Raw genomic sequence first — 19,524 nt, 5'->3', positions numbered from 1 at the left:
CCAAATCCTGTAGTTCTGTCCAAGACACATGGGGCTTCATTCTCAAAGGACTTAGATCCATATTAGGATCCATATCCCTACAATTTTTCATATGTGTCTCTCCTTTGCGACTTCCACTCCCTGTACGCAGCTGTCCACAGCAGATGTCTCATAGCTTAGGTGTCTCTCCGTCCTATTTTCCCATGCAATGCAGACGTCATCTCCGTCCTATGTTCCCATGCAATGCAGACGTCATCATCACAGCTTCATGCGATGGACACACCCAGTCTCCTCACTGGGTGTCTGACTCTGCCAAACATAGATGGTTGCAACAGCGCTGAAATGAATCCACAGAGGAAGAATCTATGACCTTTAAATTGTGCACCTTTCTTGTTTTTTGGGTTAGAACAATATGGGTGATTCCCCCCAAATTTGGCTTTTAAGTTGTGATGGACTGAATCATGCTTGGATCAATGTAGCAGCAGGTTCTGTATTAATTTACTTCCTGGGAGTAGGAAATCACTTTGCTTACTTCTTCCATAAATGATGAAGTCTTACCCCCAGGGCATAGAGAGCCTTTTCTTTAATGCTAGCAGTCTCCTTGAAAGTTCCTGCCTGTTTCACCACTGGACTGCCATTTGAAACTCTGTAGTGCTGTTTTCCTCTACGAAACATAGACTTTTCCTTTTTTCTTTCTGCCCCACTTGTTTCTTTTTCACTCTAGACCTGAATGAGCCATTAGTAATAATCATTTAACAGAATCAATATTTTGTCTAAGAAATCAGCTCATTGCTTTTTATTTCTGGCTTACTCAGTTTCTTAGGGAATGGAGAAAGTAGGAATGATTTGGGGTCAAAATATAGACTTCTAGCTAAAGTTTACATTGGTGTCTATTTCCCACTGAAATCCTATGAACTCAAGCTCTACCGTATGTATTATTTTCAATGTTTCCATCTTCCCAGTCCTACAAGAATAGCCAATTAATCTCTATGTACAGCTTTTTATAGTTTTTGCCATGTAAAGTCCCAATACCTTCAAGATTCCTCTAAGAGTTAACAAACTCAATTCTCTGCAGCAACAAAATCACTTTTGGTGATTTTTTTTGGTGTATCACATTTTGTTCTGACTTGCTTGTTTCTTGGTGTGATTAAATTCTCTAACCAAAAACAGCTCAGGTAGTGAGCAGGTTTATTTGTCTGATACTTCCAGATAACAACCCCATAATCATGGGAGCTTGGAAAAGAAATTCAAGCTAGCAACTGAAGGCAAAAACCATGGGGAAACTTTGTTTACTGGCTTTCTCTCTTGCTTGGTCACTTGTCTTGTGTTCAGTTAGCTCTCTTATCCATCTCAGACCCACTTGTTGAGGGTATTGCAAAGTCAGTGGAAGAGCCTTCCCACATCAATCATCAATCACCAAAATTTCTCACAGACATAGTAACTAGTGATTCTGATCTGGGTACACTATCAATTGATGTTCCCTCAGATAACTCTAGGCTCCATCATGCTGACAGCTGAATCTGATTAACACAAAGAAACTATAATATATGACAAAGTTTTACAATTCCAAACTTGATGTTTTAACCATATTACTAACACTTAAAGGGCAAAAATACAAACAGGAAACTAGCAACAACCAGAAAACACAGATATGCCAAATATGAGAGGTAAGCCTGTAAGATCAAAAGAGAACTAAAAATATCTTTCCACAGAAAGTTCCCAAACCAACAAAATCTCAAGGAACTCAACAAAATATAGTAAATTTTCTGAATGCAAAAAATTGGTGAAGGTCTATCATTTTCTAGAGAAATAACAATAAAATTAGATGATAATTAGTAAAATCAACAACATAGATGGCACCACTGGAATGAGTCACAAAGACATACAAATATATATCATGGTCCCTTAAACAACTACAAAATTCTAATCAAAGTCAGCCTTGAAGAAATCACTGACCAGCACTTATACTGTGTACTCTATTGCTGATAACATAAAATGTGTTGGGTGAGGAGGGCCGTTCTGTAGGCAGAGACTGCTTGTTCACTCCCAGCTGCCCTGACCCAAAATAATCACACAGAAACTATTTTAATTGCAACACTGTTCTGCCAATATCTTATGCATATTTCCAGCTAACTCTAACATCTTAAATTAACCTATTTCTATTATTCTGTGTATCACCATGAGGCTGTGGCTTACTGGGTAAGGTTCTGGCATCTGGCTTCATTGGCAGCTACGTGACGTCTCTCTGATTCTGCCTTCTTTTCTCCTCTATCTCTGCTTGAAATTCTCATCTTGCTCTATTCTGTCCTGTCAAGGGCCCAAGCAGCTCTTTATTCATTGACCAATAAATGCAACACATATACAGAAGGACTTCCCACACCACTGTTCCAGGAAAATTGGAGAGATTCACTTCAAACGATCTAATGTTTTAACTTTGTAGAAAGCAGCTTTGAGTAGTAAAAGAAACTCATTCTCTTAAGATAAGGAAAAGGGTGTCTGTTAGGATCATTTAGAAACCATTTGTTTCCTATAATTGATGATTGCTTGTAAATCTGCACCAGAGTGAGAAAATTAAAACTTTTAAAATATAAATGCAAGGTAACAGATTTTGAAGGACACAGAGTATGCTTTGTATTGTACACCTAAAGCACCTTGTTTTGCTCCAATTGCTTTATAAGTCATAAGCACTTCTGAAACAAATTTATCCCTGTTTTTTATGTGTATGTTTGTGTGTCAGAGAGAATGTCCTCCATGAGTGTACAGGTGACACAAGAGAAGAGGGTGTCAGAACATCTGGATCTGGAGTAGCAGGTGGTTAAGAGCCTCCCAGCTTGGGTGTTTGTATATGAACTCAGGTCATCCCCAAGAAGAATATATGCTGAGTCACCTAATAAGCCCCTTAGTACTTTTTATCCAATAAACTAAAAATCTTTCACAATTAACAACAACAAAAACAATAAAACCTATATAATAAAGTAAATAAATGATCTCTGGGAACATTATGCATCAATATTAAGATGTTGGCTATGGTAAATTTGCACCATGAATTGAATACAGTCTCAAGAAGAAAACTGAACCTCTATGGCACACTATGCCTTCATGTTTGTTGTGACCCTGTAATTCTCACTTGAGCAGCTTGTTAGAGACCTGTTCTTCCCATATAGGGATGGTCCTAGTAACTCATTGTGAATCAGAAGAGTCTCCTGTATCATGAATTGGCACCAAAATATCTGCACAATCCTGGAGAACAAACATGTATATCCTAGCATCCTAATCTCTACCAGGCCTGGCGAGCATACTACTTATCTTTGGGGTATTTCAGAGGCATGCTCCCTTGGCTAACTTCTACTTTGTGTGACTTACTGTCTCCTAATGTTAATCTCACTGATTAAGAATAAGACCACAACCAGAGTTTAAAAGCAAATTTGAAGAAAACTTTAAATGGCCCTATGTTATGTTTTTGCAGAGCTTAAAAAGGCAAAACCCATAATTCACCACACTTCCCTTGAAGAGCAAGCAGGGACAATGTACTTCCTGCCCACATAACTCCTTCCCACATGTGGTCAAGAACTTCCAGTGCATATGGGTCAACAAACATGTTTAGGGGAGTGAAAACACATTTGTTATTTTCCTAAACAACAGACTCCAGCATTTGTAAATAGAGACCGTGCTTTGGTTTCCCGGCCACCCAGACCCGAGTAATCACACAGAAATTACAACACTGTTTGGCCAATGGTTCAGGCATATTTCTGGTTGGCTCTTACATCTTAAATTAATAGATTTCTATTATTTTCTATTTTACCATGAGGCTCATGGTTTGTTACCTTACATCTTGCTTCTTGGAGGGCTACATGTTGTCTCTCTCCTTTGGCAGCTACATGGCATCGTCCTGACTCTGCCTTCTTTCTCTCATCTTTCAGTTTAATTTTACCTCCTACATGTATTCTGCCCTGCCATAGGCCAAAGCAGCTTCTTTATTAACCAATGGCAATAAAACATTCATAGTGTACAGAGGGGAACCTCACATCAAGCATTTCAGGAATTACCTCTCTTTGAAACAAGAGGTTTGCAGATCAGAGGCATTTGTGTTTCGTGGATCTCTCAGGCATAGTAATTAAAATTAAAATGTAACTTTGGATCTCATACTAAGCATTGGTAAATCCTTTACATCACCCGTTCTACTCGTCTACATCACAGCTAAGTGATGGAGTGTTACCCAACACATGACATGCTTTTGACATCCTCCACAAAATTAACTCCAAGTGTACCTTAAGCCTGAATATCAAATGTGAAGTGCAGAACTTCTAGAAGATGCTAGAGAAACTAGACCTCTCTGAACTTGGCAGCCTGTTTTCCATAGATATATCAAGAGCATGGTGACCTTGATTACAAAGATGCTTCTGCACACAGCACCATACTCCCAATGCTCTACACAGATGCAGCCCACAGAACAAAGTGACTCAGCGACAGGGACCTGGGTCCATGGACTTGAAAAGACCTCATGGTACTTCATAGGACAGGGCATCTGGCTGTGGGTTCTTACCCAGCTTTGGGGAGGACCTGCCACACTGGTGTCTGTGTCTCACAGTCCACTCCTCCCCATTTGGGGACAGCAGCCCCTTGCTCACCAGGTCATAGCTTCCCAGTTCACCCATGCTCACCTCACAGCTCCCTGAAGCAGCATTCACAGCACAGCACACAAAACCATGGTGCCTGCTCCAAGATAAAACCAAGCCTGCAGCCTGGCTACCAGAAGAGTCCTGCACCCCTTTTGACTTGCAGGTCAGACTAGAGATTCTGACTGGCTAGTGATGCCTGAGTGACAAGAGTACCTCCCCAGGGTTACAGTATGCTTAAAGGCACAGCACAGTGGTTCCTGGTCCTGCTTTCCATTCCAGACCCAGACCTTTTCCAGTTCTGCAGAGAGATGCATTTCCATAGCACTTACCCCTGGTTCCAGTAGCTGTTATCTTCCAGAACTCCATAGGCACTTCCCCTTCTTCTTCCTGGACACAGTGTGGCTAGCTTGCACACCCATTACACAAAGTAGAATGGGGTGTCTCCTGTGTCCCATAATTTGAAATGTGCCCCAAATATTAACAATTAAAGAGAGATTTTAGTATACAAAAGGAGTTGTTTGTTTTGTGACTTTATGCTGGGGACAGGTGAAATGCAGGTTTTTTTTAATCTGGTTGTCACAGGGACTTCAGAAAATCGGGAGACAAAGCAGGAACCAGATCACAAGCAAGATAATAAATAGGTCTTTTTTCCTTCTGAATGATGGCTGGATAATGGCTCTATTGCTGTTGGAATTTTCTTCTGGAAATTCAGGTTAATCACTTGACAAATGAATAATAATAAAAGCATAGTCTTCATGGTAAGTGAATTCTGAGAGAGAAATGGAGCAAGGAAGAATGACTTTATGAGCACTATTGTTAGTCAGCACATCTTCCTCAGTGAGCAGACAGAGAAACAACTATAAAACCCCAGCAGTATTAGCCAAGTTTCCCTACTTGAACAGAACTAATAGGACAAGTCTATGTATGTAGAAAGTAGATTTATTAGACTATTTCACAGGTAGTCCAACAATGGCTATCTACCAATGAGGAGTGGAAGAATTCAATATTTACTCAATCCACGAGGCTGCATGTCTTAGCTGATCTTCAGTATACACCACAATTCTTAAGAACTCCACTCTAAGGAGAATAAATCCATAGTCAAGGCAATAAGGCAAAGGAGAGACAGCGTTCTTCTTCAATATCCTTTATGTATGTAGGGTACCACTGATGTAGGAAGGTCATCTGTCTATGTGCTAATTTCATTGGTTAATTAATAAAGAAAACTGCTTGGCCTGATAGGGCAAAACTTAGATAGGTGGAGTAGACAGAACAGAATGCTGGGAAAAAGGGAAATGAGGCAGACGCTATAGCTCTCCTCTCCAAGATGGACACAGGTTAAGATCCTTTCTGGTAATCCACCACCTCGTGGTGCTACACTCATTAATAGAAATGGGTTAATCAAGATGTGAGAGTTAGCCAGTAAGAGGCTAAAGATAACGGGCCAGGCAGTATTTAAAAGAATACAACTTGTGTGTTGTTATTTTGGGTATAAAGCTAGCCGTGCTGGAGCCGGGTGGGAATGCAGCCCGCCGCTCTTCCCTACCAGAAGGTCTACCAGATTAAAGTTAACTCTTATTACACCAAAAGATCCAGATTAATGAAGGGTCTTCTCATTTTAAAACCTTCAATTAAGAAAAATCCCTCATAGGTGTACCCAATTCTTTGGGTTTTAGATAATTCTTGAGGTAGTCAGTTTGACTACCAAGAATAGCCACCACAACAGCCAAGACAGAAGACCTGAGAAAGATTTCTTACCTGCAGGAGGCAAGGGGAGCATGGGTGTTATTTCCAAAGCAAAGCTTTTCCTAAATGAGAAGCATGGGGATGTTACTTTGGGAGTCTGGACACGTTCTTGTAGAGTTCTGCCTATTCCTAAGCATGCTCACTTAAATTCAATTCTGAACACGATCACAATGTAAAAGCAGAGAGATTCAGGGGCTATTATCCTCCCTTTTCTCACATCTCCTGATATTACTTTTTATTCTTATAGACAATTTTACATTGTTCATGTCACAGAGACATACATGCCTTTACACATCTGTACAAAATGTGGGAACACACACACATTGAGTAATAACAAAAATACATTTTTAAAAATTCATGCAGTCTTTTTGTTCAGTACTCATTAACATATGCTTTTGCTTTGATTTTTTTCTACAGTTGATGCAAAATAATTAGTGGTCAATCTGCTTGAAATTATTCTTGGTAGTGACTTTTTCATTGATGTCCTTAGGGTTTTCATACATGCTGTCATACTAACTCCAGATAAAAAAGATTCATCTCTGTCATTTTCATTCTTATGCCTTTACATTAGTAAGTATCAACAAAAGCCTTCAATATAACATTACACAATAGAACACATGCCAACTTAATTTTCTTTAAAGTTTATTCAATACGACACAATCTCCAACTTCACTGAGGTGGTTGGCCATGTTCCCTGACCAGAACTGCCTCTAAACTGGAATTCAGTTGCTGAGTCAGCCCCAGCACAGCGCCCCTTCGTAGGTGTCTCTGTCTGCCTCCTGTCTTGTGACTTCTAGACCTTTGGACCAAGGCCTGCCGGTTTCAGGATAGCTATGGCACAAGATGGCAGGCTCACTCACCAGATGTAAGTGGAGGTCATCTCCAAGCTCCTGGTTGCCCTCGTTCATAAGGTACCAATAGAAATGTCTGCAGACAAACTGCTCCTTCACTTAGCTTCAAGACTACACAGCCTTCATTATGTTAAGGCTGGGTACATTCTTGTCTGCCAGCTCTGGATGTGTGGGCATACGGACATCTTTCTTGGCTACCATCACTCCTTCCTTAAAAAGTTCCCAGATGGTAATCTGGTCCTTTAGGCATTAACATAGCTGCAGCTGCAAGGTCCGAGACGGAGGCTGGAGCCATGCCAACTTCTAATTCACACCAGTGAGAAGGAATAAAACATCACTTCCCTCCATGCTGACCGCAGCTCCGTGTGTAAGTGTGCTCTGGGGTTCCATTAAACAAGCAGGAAAGAGAAGGGTGGTACAGCTGTGATCTCTTCCAGACAGATGGCTCACTGTGCTGGTCCTGAGCAAATGAGGATGTGCATACCAGGTGTGGTGTGCCACCTTGTGGAAGTAAGAGTTTAGTGCACCTGAGCAGCGTCTCCTCCCACAGTTGCCTTTAGGGGTTGAGATTAGGGGTAGACCTGAGTCACCCTAACAACAAGCATGGCTCCTCTCTCAAAAAGAAACCCAGACTTAGTCATAAAGGAAAGACACTCTTGTTCTCCACTGAGTTTCATGCTCACTCCACTACCTGGCAAAAGTCCAAAGGTCTTTCAGACCTTTGGGACACTGAATATCATTGGTCAACTCTCGCCATTGTCTTCTGTCTAGACCCGTGGGACACTGTTCTCCAAATACCCAGCTAAAAGTTATTACTCTACAATCCATGTCAGATGCCATGATAGAAATTCAGTCAATATTCTGAATCCAATAAATGAATGCCATATTTTATAAAAAGCTAATAGGAACTTAATTGTTTATGGTTATAGGACACCAAGAAGGAACTGCTTGCCATGGCGGTGCCCAATATTAGTCTGAGAGCTCAAGGAGGAGGGTAGAGGCAGGCAGATATCAGGGAGTAGAACATCCTGGTTTACATAAGTAGCTACAGGTTAAATATAAATGCAAAGAAACCTGTCCCAAAATACAATTTCAGTCTTTGGCAACCTAGATGAACATGTCATTGAAGATAATATAATGTTGAGTTCCTTCTGGGTGCAGAATATAAAAGCAAATGTTGTCATGCCAAAAAAACATACATGACAAATGAAAAAACCAGGCAACCGGCAGATAACAGAGATGTTTAAAACATTAATATAAAAATGTAGCCAGATAGTGGTGGTACATGCCTTTAATCCCAGCACACAGGAGGAGAGGAAGGTGGATCTCTAATTTTAAGGCCAACCTTGTCTATAGAGTGAGTTCTAGGACAGCTAAGGCTACACACACACACACACACACACACACACACACACACACACACACACACATTTCTTTGGTAAAACAAAACAAATAAGAAAGTAAGATTACATTTTACATATGTTCTTTTGAAAGCCAAAGTAGCTGACCTTATACTATTATTTTTAAAAAGCAGATTAGAAATCTACATATATTTTGTATAGAAGTGCAACTGTATCCATAAACTCTGCTGCTATATTACATCAATACTCAGGACTCCACATCTTTCAAATTTAGAATATTCTATCACTTCTATGTCTCTAAAAAAATGCTATTTGTAGACAGAACTTCAAGCTAAATCATACTATAGATCACTGCTATTTAAGGCTGGAAGAGATACACTTTGAGAAAATAAACTTGTTTTCAAGTTTACTGGTCCCTGCTCTCTGGGTAACCATTTGAAATGAGTCCTCTTAAGGGTATGGTGAGCAACTTTGCTTACCATTTCCCATTACAAAATTCTCTCTATGTAAATGAGAGCATTTCTGTGGGGTCTGGGTGTAGGTATCTCAGACTGGCTGCATGACTCTGAGATTTTGTGGCTCTAGTTTAGTAAAGAGAAACCCTGGGTTTTCTGCCTAAGGAATTCTTTTTGTAACTTATTTGAAACTTAGACCTGAACCACATCTGTGTGTGCTCGCTCTCTCTCCCTCTCAATTTTATTTTCTTATTTTGTGTCTATGAGCGTTCTGCCTGCTTGTTACCTGGATGCACCACAGGCTTCCCAGGTGTGTGCAGTCTAGAAGATGGCATTGCCATCTGGAACTGGAGTGCAGGTGGCTGTTAGCCTCTGTGTGGGTCCTGGACACCAAACCCAGATCCTCGGGGAGAACATCAAGTGCTTTCAACCGTTGAGATATCTTTCCACCACCCCTCATTCGACTCTGTAATACTCATAGCTCCGCCTCTACATTCTGTCTTTCTGTAGGCTCATTGGCTCTACCTGTCATAACAAATCAACTTCCAGGATTACACCATGTATAACAAAGAGGAACGTTCCTGTGACCTCGGCTTCCTCCAGACATAACTATGGCTGAGCACTCATACAGTTTTCTTTAGTTTTATCAAGGTCTTTTCACCCCAAATGACAGGAGGAAGACAAGGAGCACTATGTCACTGGTTAACAGACACCTCTGAATCATTTTAAGGTCTCTCTCTCTCTTTTTTTTTTAATTGACCAATGACATTTGGAAAACAAAAAAAAAGGCAGATAGCATGCCCAGTCTGTTGGGAACCATCTCATTTCCTCATGAAGACAGATTTGTCAGAAAAAATGGCCAAAACACTATCTTTAGATTTCATCAGTTCAATTGGGACCTCTGTTTATTCATTTGTGAGTTCGTTCTTTGTTAGTTCCTTCATTTGTTCTTGAGTTTGTGAGTTTAGTTGTTCTGTCGGTTGTGAATTAGTGAGTCTGAGTTTCTGATGTCATGAGTTCATTCCTTCATCTGCGAGTTCATGAGTTTGGTTGTTCAGTGGGGCTTGAGTTAGTGAGTTCATAAATTCCTGAGTTCTTAAGTTGGTTAATTGAGATATGGCTCTGTATAGGTCTACATACACACCTTTAACCCCAGCATTTCAGAGAGAGAAGGTTGGTCTGTGTGAGTTTGAGGCCAGCCTGGTCCACAGAGCAAGTTCCAGGACAGTCAGGGATATACAAGGAGAAATTATGTAAACAAAACAACCCCCCTTTAAAAAAAACCCAAAATCAAACCTAAGGAGTCTAGCTTTTATTTATAAAGAACTATTCCTTCTAGTTCTATTGTCTGTAGAACTCTTATCATGAAGGCATGGTTGATTTGATCAAAGAAATTTCTGCATTTTATATTTTAGCTTTGGTTGTTATTATCTTCTAGTGGGTTTAGTGAGTTTGTCTTTGATTTGTTTGGTTTTTATTCCTAATTTTTGAACTGCGTGCTGAAGTAATTTATTTCTAGTGGGTTTGTGTTTGATGTATTTCTATTTGTCCTAATTTTGGAACTGTGGACTAAAGTCCATTATTTGTGCTCTTACATGTTTTAAAGTTAGGTAATTAGAGCCGTGAATATCTTCACAGAACTGATTCTACTGTGTGCCAGGGTTTATGTCGTATTGTGTTTTCATTTTTGTTTACTTAAGGGTCTCTCTCTCCCTTTGGATTTCTGTTTTGTCCCATTCATCGTGTAGTGATGCATGGTCTTTAGTGTGTAAAATTTTCTTTGTAAGAGCTTTTAGGATTTGTTTAGTTTATAACTGTCCTTGTTTAACTAAGCTGTTATTTCCTTAAAATCATCATATTGCATTATGTCAAACACTATGAACACTGTATTACTTTAAATAAATACAGAATTGTTTTACCAATGGAATGGAATGCACTTCCATTTATCACCACAAATGGTTTAATTCCACCTGCAGCTCCTTCGTAACAGCAGAGTGTATTTTATTTTGAAGTTTTATACTACTTCACAGATAAAAAAATGGTACTTTGGTTAAGAATAAGGAGAATACATGGAAGAAATTTGCTTTATTTGCTTTTTTTTTTATCCTGCTGGGTAAGTTTAAGTAGCTTTATCTTGTCTTAATTTCCCGAGGCTATTATTAAATTACCACCTTTGTGCCTGCTTCATAGGCAGGGAATAGGACTAACTTAAAATGTGAAATATTAGTGTTTTTTCTCACCCCATCATTAACTAATTTTCTTGCAGAATATATTTTTAGATAAGATAGACTTTGGTAATGTATACTTTGATAATAAGATTATTTTGAATTAATGGAATACATAATTTGTTGTCAGAATACTTCAAATTTATGATTTTGTTTTCCTTCCTTCCTCACAGAGATTGGCAGATTTTTCTGAAAGGTTTAACAGATCTTTGTCACATCATCTTTCAAGGCTCTGAGTTGTTGGTTTCAGAATCATTTAATTGAGTAAAAGGTAGTGTTTGGCCATACAAAACGGTAGGCAAGATAAACCCTGGCCTGTGGGAAAGTGTGTTGATATTTTTGCTAAACTCCTCTTGGGATGGGTACTACTTTGATGCAAGATATTTAGTAGCTATATACCATTTTAAAATTAATTATTTGGTGTGTGTACGCACATATGTGTACAGCCTTGGATGCCTGTGGAACACAGCTTCTGTGTGATCTCAGACACTTCCTAGAAGATTTCACTCCAGTGATGCTGGTCTCTTCCTAATCACTACTAATTTCTCAGCTTCAACTGGCCAGCATCGAGTATCCCAGCAAAGCAACGGTTTCCCTTTAGTAGTTGTGATATATTATTAAGCACATCTAATTCTTCACTCCCAATGACACAGAATCACAGATTCTTAATCCAAAATAAAACTAGCATGGTAGAGTCTTTATGCTTCCCTCTGAAACTTCACAAGCCAGCTCTTCATCACCTGCATTGCCCTCCACATTATCTTCCAAGCTTCTACAGGTCAGCTCACCACGCACTGAACATTCAGTGGCTTTTCTTGCACAAAGTTGCAAAGACCTTCCACAATCCTCAGAGAAACATGGTCAGACATGTAGCAGCACCCCCCTACCAATTTTCTTAGTTAGGGTTTCTATTGCTGTGATGAAACACCATGACCAAAAAGTAAGTTGCAGAGCAGAGGATTTATTTGGCTTGCACTCCCACACCTGTTCATCACCAAAAGGAGTCAGGACAGAAGCTCAATCAGGGCAGAAACTGATGTAGATGCTACGGAGAGGTGCAGCTTGCTGACTTGCTCTTCCTGGCTTCCTCAGCCTGCTTTCTTATATAACCCAGGACCACCACCAGGGAAGGCACCACCCACAATAGGTTGGTCCTGCTCCTTCAATAATTAAGAAAATACTTTACAGGCTTGCCTACAAGCCAATCTTAAGGACACATTTTCTTAATTGAGGTTCCTTCCTGTTGGACACCTAGTTTCTGTCAAGTTGACATGAAACCATCCAGCACAGACAGGGTCTCATTATGTCGACTTGGCTGCCCTTGAATTTGCTGTGTAGAACATGCTATCCTTGAACTCAGAAATCTCCCTGCTTCTGCTTCTCAAGGTGCTTGCCATCCTAATGAGTGATAAATGTTGTCTCATGGCTTTTATTTTTATTTCTCTAATGATATCTTCAAGTTCTATCGACCACTTGTCTGCTTTGGAGATTATCTGAAGTCCTTTGCCTGTTTTGGATAGGATCAGCTCTTGCTGAGTTGTGTATGTCCAGACTGTGATTGCAAATGTACTGTAATCACCCAGATTGTCTCTACCTTCACAGAATTTCTACAGAAACAAGCAAAACGGATAGAGAAACATTTCTCTCGACTATTCTCAAGAAAGCAGGCCAAGAGGACCCATACGTGAGGTTTGGGTAGGACTTTCTTCCTGGTTTTGATATAAATAATGTTGTCATTTGAAATTATTCACCATTATGGGTTGGTTTAAGAAGAATATGAAAGTTGGCATAGAGAACTAATGATAAGCCGGGCGATGGTGGCACACGCCTTTAAACTCAGCACTCAGGTGGCAGAGGCAGGCGGATCTCTGTAAGTCAGTTTGAGGCCAGCCTAGTCTACAGAGTAAGTTCCAGGATAGCCAGGTCTAAACAGTGAAACGCTGTCTCAAAAACCAAACAGCGAAAGGTAAGGATAGCTTTCATTTATGATTCCTTGCTAATTGTTATGCTTGTATGATCTATTTAAATTTAAAAATATTGGAGTCAAATGTGCAGAATTCCAGTTTTACCAGCAGCTCTTAGGGACTTGCATAACTTGTCCTGGTTTGTACAGATATCGGTGGTACTAGTTGAGTCCAGGCCTCCCTGATGCCAGGGCCTTTTGTACTAGCCTACACTAAAGAAATAAGGCCTTTTAACACTTTAGATACATACAAATATCAACCAGAAACAAAGACATGAGAAGATGGTTTAAAACAGTTCAACTTATTTTTTTTTAAATTACGTTTAAATAAAGAATTTCATAGGCTGGAAAAGAGGTAATCTTATGTGTTTTTGTTTGTCTTTTGTTTCTTAAACATCATAGATGTTGTGAAAAGATTGAAGAATTAGAGTAATTACTGGTTCTTATTTTAAGAATCTTACAAGTTAATAAGTTTGTATTATTTCTTCAAGGGTTTACAGCATTCTCTATTCTGCACATTAAGCAATCATTCTCATTCCTGGATGGATAATGTTACTGTGTGTTCACAGAGTCTAGAGTGCAGCATCTCAGTTAACAGTCATTATCTGGTGATAGAAATAAAGTGACGGGGAAACTACTTCTCTATAGTGGTGCAGAGGTGAACTTGCTGATATAAATCACCAGGGGACATAAACATTCAGACATCCACACAAAAACTGTGAAGGAATGCAATTTTATCACAATTTTAGAATTTATTTCCATAATACATTGACAGCAACCCATAAAAGGACTTAGAATATGAATTGCAGCTTCCTTGATGCTGTTCATAAAAAGTTAATATTCAGGAAGTAGATATGGTTCAGCAAATATGGATATGTATCTTTCTTCTAGAGGACCCAAGTCAGTTCTCAGAATTCATGTCAGGAATTGCATAACAATTTGTAACTATAGCTCCAGAGAATACAATGCTTTTGGCCTCCACTGGAACCCGTACTCACATGGGTGATTAAATTAAATTAAAAATTAAATTTAAAAATTGAATTAAAATTAAATGAAATTAAAATTAGTCTTTGCAATAATCATCTTTCTCTGTGAGAAAATAGAGTAGTTCCCCTTTGCCATGCCTAAGTCTGAAGATAGTAAATTGAACTTTATAACTTTATAAAAATAAAGGATTTTGACTTAAATAGCTGTTATTACACATTGTTCTATTTTTTCTTATTAAACTCTGCATGTAGATTAAACTATAAGATCAATATGTGTATATGTAAGAAACTAGTATATGAAAGTTTTGGTACTATCTCCAGTTTCAAGCACCCATTTGGGATTTTCATATTATTTGCCCAGACTTAGGGATGGGTGCTCTGAAATATCAAAATCATGTTGATGCTGATAATTCTTGTTTGAGTAAAACAAAACAAAATTGAGACAGGGTTTCACTATGTAGCTTTGAATGTCCTGGAACTCACACTGTAGACCAGGCTGGGCTTGAACTCACAGAGATCCTCCTGCCTCTGCCTCCTGAGTGCTGAGATAAAAAGAATGTGTCACCATAACTAGAGGACTATTGCCAAGGGGCCTAGCCTCCAGCAAGGCAGATACTGGAGAGGAGATGCAGAGTAGACAAACTACTGGACAGACACACAGACACACACAGGAACTTTGTCTGAGGTCCAAAGCTTAATTCTTCATTTTATTTTTCTCTTTGCTAGTTGTTCTTACTCTGTTCTTTTTCTGTTCTGTTTTTCTACCTTGATGTTTTCTGTTGTTTTCAACCCCATTGTTGTCCTTCTATATCTTTCCTGATGTTATCCTTTTATTTCTTCCCTGAGGTTTTCCTTTAGCATTTCCTTCTTATCTTATTTTTAATCCCTTTATACCACGAATACAAAAATTTTTACAATAAAAGATTATATCGTAACCACAACTTACATATTTTCCAAAACCAAATTAAAATGTTTTCCTAAGAAGAAATCTCATTGAGATCACAAGTTACCTGCTTCCTTTAGAAGCCCACAAGCAGTTAAACATTTTTCTATAAATTTTCTCACCAAAACATCTTTACCCCAAAGCAATGATTCTTTTTTTAAAGATGCGACATTTCTATGTGATTATATTCTTGAGATAGAACAAGAAATAGCAGAAAATGAGAACAAAGATATTTTCCATTGCTTTTGAAAAGGAAAAAAAGACTTTTCAGTGTAATCAGGGGTGTGAGGCAATGTTGTCCTTAAAACTAACCTACAGTGTTTGTGGAATCAAGATTGAGCTTTTGTCCTCAAAATAGCCATTTAATTCTCCAAACACGTTTCCTTCCTAGAGACATGTCGGAGGAGTATTAAGAGCACACAAGTGGATGAACAAAAGGACACACACCAGACATTAGGCTGCTCCTAGTGGTCTAATCTCTGCGTATATCTACAGGACATTAACTCTCATCCCTTGTCCCTTCGGGAACCAAATTTCCTTTAAATACTTAAAGGGGACATTTTTAAAAGATCACATGTTACACAAATGGATAAAAATTATTGTTGTTAAACTGTCACTGTTATTTCATTGTTTCTGTGGTTAGCTAGGCAATGGAATTCTTTATTAACAACTTATAATGGAATAGTGTTCCAAAAGTCATGGGCAAAATTCTCCTAGCCCTACTGCAGTAACTTTGAATCAAAATATACAACGTATCAGGGATGTATAAGATGTTACAGGGCCACATTAGAGTGGAGAATAAAGGAGGTGGCTTTCTTTTAGCTTGGAAACGCCCCTCAGAGCCAGAAGCATCAAAAACAAGGCTGTGGTTGGTATTCCACAGCTAGATTTACTCTGCTTGTATGATTTAGCACATCTTCAAAAATTCAAGACCCAACAACATGGGGGTTGTATGTGTGTGACATACATATATAGACATATCCACTTATAGATAGGTCCATATACTTATAAACATTTACATATAAACAAAGATGAAAACTCCAGTTGATTTCTATGCACGCTTCATTAAACCCTGTCACTTTCTATAACTTTAATTGAAGCAGTTCAGGTTCATATTGGAAACTGCTGTTGTTCCTGCTCCTTTAAAATAGGCACGCAAGTTTTTCAGCATTTGTTATTCTGAAATGCACATTGCACACCCCTAAAAACATCATAAACACAGTGACTTATCTGTACCATGACACTCAATGGGAAGATCAAATTCTACTGGGGAGTCACATGACTACACAGTCTAACAGTACAGAGAATACAACTCAAAGCTTGTCTGGTGTGGAGAGAAGCTTAGAGTAGGGCAGTGTTCTCCTGACCTGTTCACAAAGCAGTAAGACCCAAATGAAAAGAGGATTCACTATTATTAGCTGCTGAGATTTTCCTTGAGAGTTACGATCATTTTCTTACATATATATGTATATGTATATATACATATACATATGTATATACATATACATATACATACATATATATATATATATATATATATATATATATATATATATATATACCACTACCTTTGCTTGATAGGCTGCCAAAACAAACATATCCTATTGATTTGGCAAAGGTGTCATGACAAAAACTTCAATGTGTAATCCTCATTAATTACACAGACGGAGCAAAATATTCTGAATTGTAGTCTTATTTATCTAACACCCTTAAAGATTTATTAAGCACACATAAGTGAAGTTACATAAATACACATTTCAGAAAAAGCCCTAGTAACCAACCACAACTTTTCCCAAAATGAAGCCTTCAAGTCAGGCATCAACAGATAGCAAGAAGAAAAACAATAATTAATCATCCAGCATAAAATGACACTGTCAACTATTGTGCCCTAGTTCAATTTATTCAATTTGTGCCCTTGTAGGAGGGAAGGATGATTTGCTGGGCCGGGTCCTGGGGAGGGGGAGGAGAGCCATGGGCGGAATCCTCAGCTGTCCCAGGCTTGATCCCTTGCACATCTTGCTTGCACCTGCCCAAGCACTCCCCCTCCAGCCCCTCCTTGCTCCCTGGACCCTCGGATCTCAGCTCTTTCACTCCCTCACTATCTTAGCCGCTGCCCCGCCGCTCCAGCTCCTTCTGACAGCAATGATTCTTTTATAATTGATTAAGAAATTTGTAAGCAGGCTAAATATATTTCAGCCTGTTCCTTTTGTACTGGCAGGCAGCTGCTTGTGGTTTTAGTGTAGCAGGTTTCTATTATTAATTCTACTCGAGAGAAACTTTAAAAGAGTGGTCAGTTTGCCATCTATTTTCCGTTACACACAATAGGGTCATTTAATTTCCTTTTACAACTTTGTTTTTTTTTTTTTTCCAAGGGTTATGTAGGGCCCAGGGCAGCTTGGTATTACCTGCCTGTCATGTTCCAACAGGAATCAGCAGGGGGTACTGGGAGGGAGCCTGAGGTTTAGGAAATGGCAGATTGAGAGAAATTGAGACAGAAAACACATGATAGACCTAAAGGTACTAAAGGTGAATACCAAGCAGACCCGAGTTATTTCAGAGCCTGATTACATGCAGATTAAAGGCAGAAGGCCGGACAAAGAGCAGTACTGCCAGCTAACCCCCACCCTGAATGTCCTTAGGAGAAAGTGCAAGCAGATGCATTATCTCTCACAAGAATTCAGCTACAGGCAAGCAGCTTCTGTATCTAACTGGATGTGCCTCAGGTTTGGCATCAGCAGTATTCTTTCTACTAGATAGAGTGTTCTTTCTGCATGTGCAAAATTTTCTTTCCTGTGGGCTTAATCAGAACATTCTCACGGCCCTCAAGGATGCAGGCAGAGCAGGCAAGCTTGAATTCAAATTACTTATGAATCAGAATTGACTCCAGATGGAAACTGAGTCATACATAGGCTTCCACACCTGCCAAGAGACAGACTGTATAAAGACCAACCAGAAAATAGGCCTGAGTCTCAGTTTACCCTAAGGCAATACTTGACTCCAGAAAGACCACAAAGTGGGAACACCCAGGCACCACCCAGGAATGGGCCAATCAGCATCCAAAGGAAATACCTAAGGTTCCAACCATTGTAGATAGGATCACCTGATATCTCTTAGCCCAGCACAAACCTACCTCCTTTCACCAGGACACCCCTAGACAAATGTCAGTCAATCATGGGTCCTGAACCTTAGAAATCTCTCACCCCAAATTCTGATATTATAAAAACCCTACCCCAGTTGAGTTCAGGGCTCTCTGATTATACCAATGCATTGGATACATGGAGAGTCTGAGTTCGAACTTGAGTAAGAATAAAGGCTCGTTGCTTTTTCATATGGGACTTGGTCTCCTTGTTGGTTTTGGGAGGACTCCCTGATCTGGGCATAACATCTGGGGGCTCATCTGGGATCCACCAAGTCCACAAGGACTACTTACTGCCTGTAGAGCTTTCAGCCTCAGTCAGCTGGTAAGTTTTCCATGTTTCATTTCATTTCATGTCTTTTTTTGATATCCTTCTGTAAGTGATGTAGGATGTACTTCTGTATACCTGTTGCTTTTATTGGTTGATGAATGAAGCTCTTTTGGCCAACGGCTCAGCAGAGTAAGGCCAGATGGGACAACCAGATGAAGAGATTGTGTATGAATTGTTGTGGGAGGTCCTTCTGCTCTTCCAGCCAATAGCCACTGAGATACCAGCCCATTGGGGCGTGGTCTCTCTCCCTTTAAAAAAGCTGCTACTTCCCTTCTCACTCTCTTTGCTTCCTGCTCCGGCAACTAGACTTCTTTCTGATTGCGCAGAGGGCTGTTGTCTGGGACGGTTATCTGTAAGTTTTTTCCCCTTTAAATAAATACCACCCTATTAATCATAATTCCAAACTGGTGTGGCATTGTTTGTGACTTATGCCTTCAATGAATGTTTATTTTCATTTTAAAGGATTAATTATAAACGGTTAATGGTCACAGTCAAGGTGTTTATAAAAACAAAAGGGGGGATATGATATAGAAATGAATACGATAGTATGGACTTTGAGCTACTGATACAAATTTAAGGTCAATTTTGTTATATGTATACGTCTACTCTTGTTTAAGGTATTATTTTTATGTATAAACATTTAAAAATATAAAGTATAATTAAAAATTATGGATTAATAGATAGTCATCTATAATAATTAAACTGTAGTTATGTTAAGTTTTCTAGATGTACAGAGATATATTTCAGATGGATAGGTATTCTTCAAACCTTTCAAAGGCCTAAAGAATATAGCATTTAAAATGTTTTAAGCACTTAGACTTTTCTCAACAGTGAGACTTGTCTGCTTTTGGCAGCATCAATTACTTCAGAGAGGTTGATCATCATCAAAAAAAAACTCATTATGGAATTTGCCTCAAATACAACAAGTTTGT

At 39.1% G+C, this 19,524-nt stretch overlaps 1 pseudogene; it reads right to left on the bottom strand.

Moving 5' to 3' along the window:
• Positions 1-7,010: 7,010 nt before the first annotated feature.
• On the bottom strand, positions 7,011-12,102 carry LOC113458129 (annotated as a pseudogene).
• Between the last annotated feature and the right edge of the window lie 7,422 nt (positions 12,103-19,524).

Source organism: Microtus ochrogaster, unplaced genomic scaffold, assembly GCF_000317375.1.
Source record: "Microtus ochrogaster isolate Prairie Vole_2 unplaced genomic scaffold, MicOch1.0 UNK4, whole genome shotgun sequence".
In the NCBI taxonomy this organism is placed as follows: Eukaryota; Metazoa; Chordata; class Mammalia; order Rodentia; family Cricetidae; genus Microtus; species Microtus ochrogaster.
Note: the sequence above shows the minus strand (reverse complement) of the source record. Positions and strands in the feature narration are given on the sequence as shown.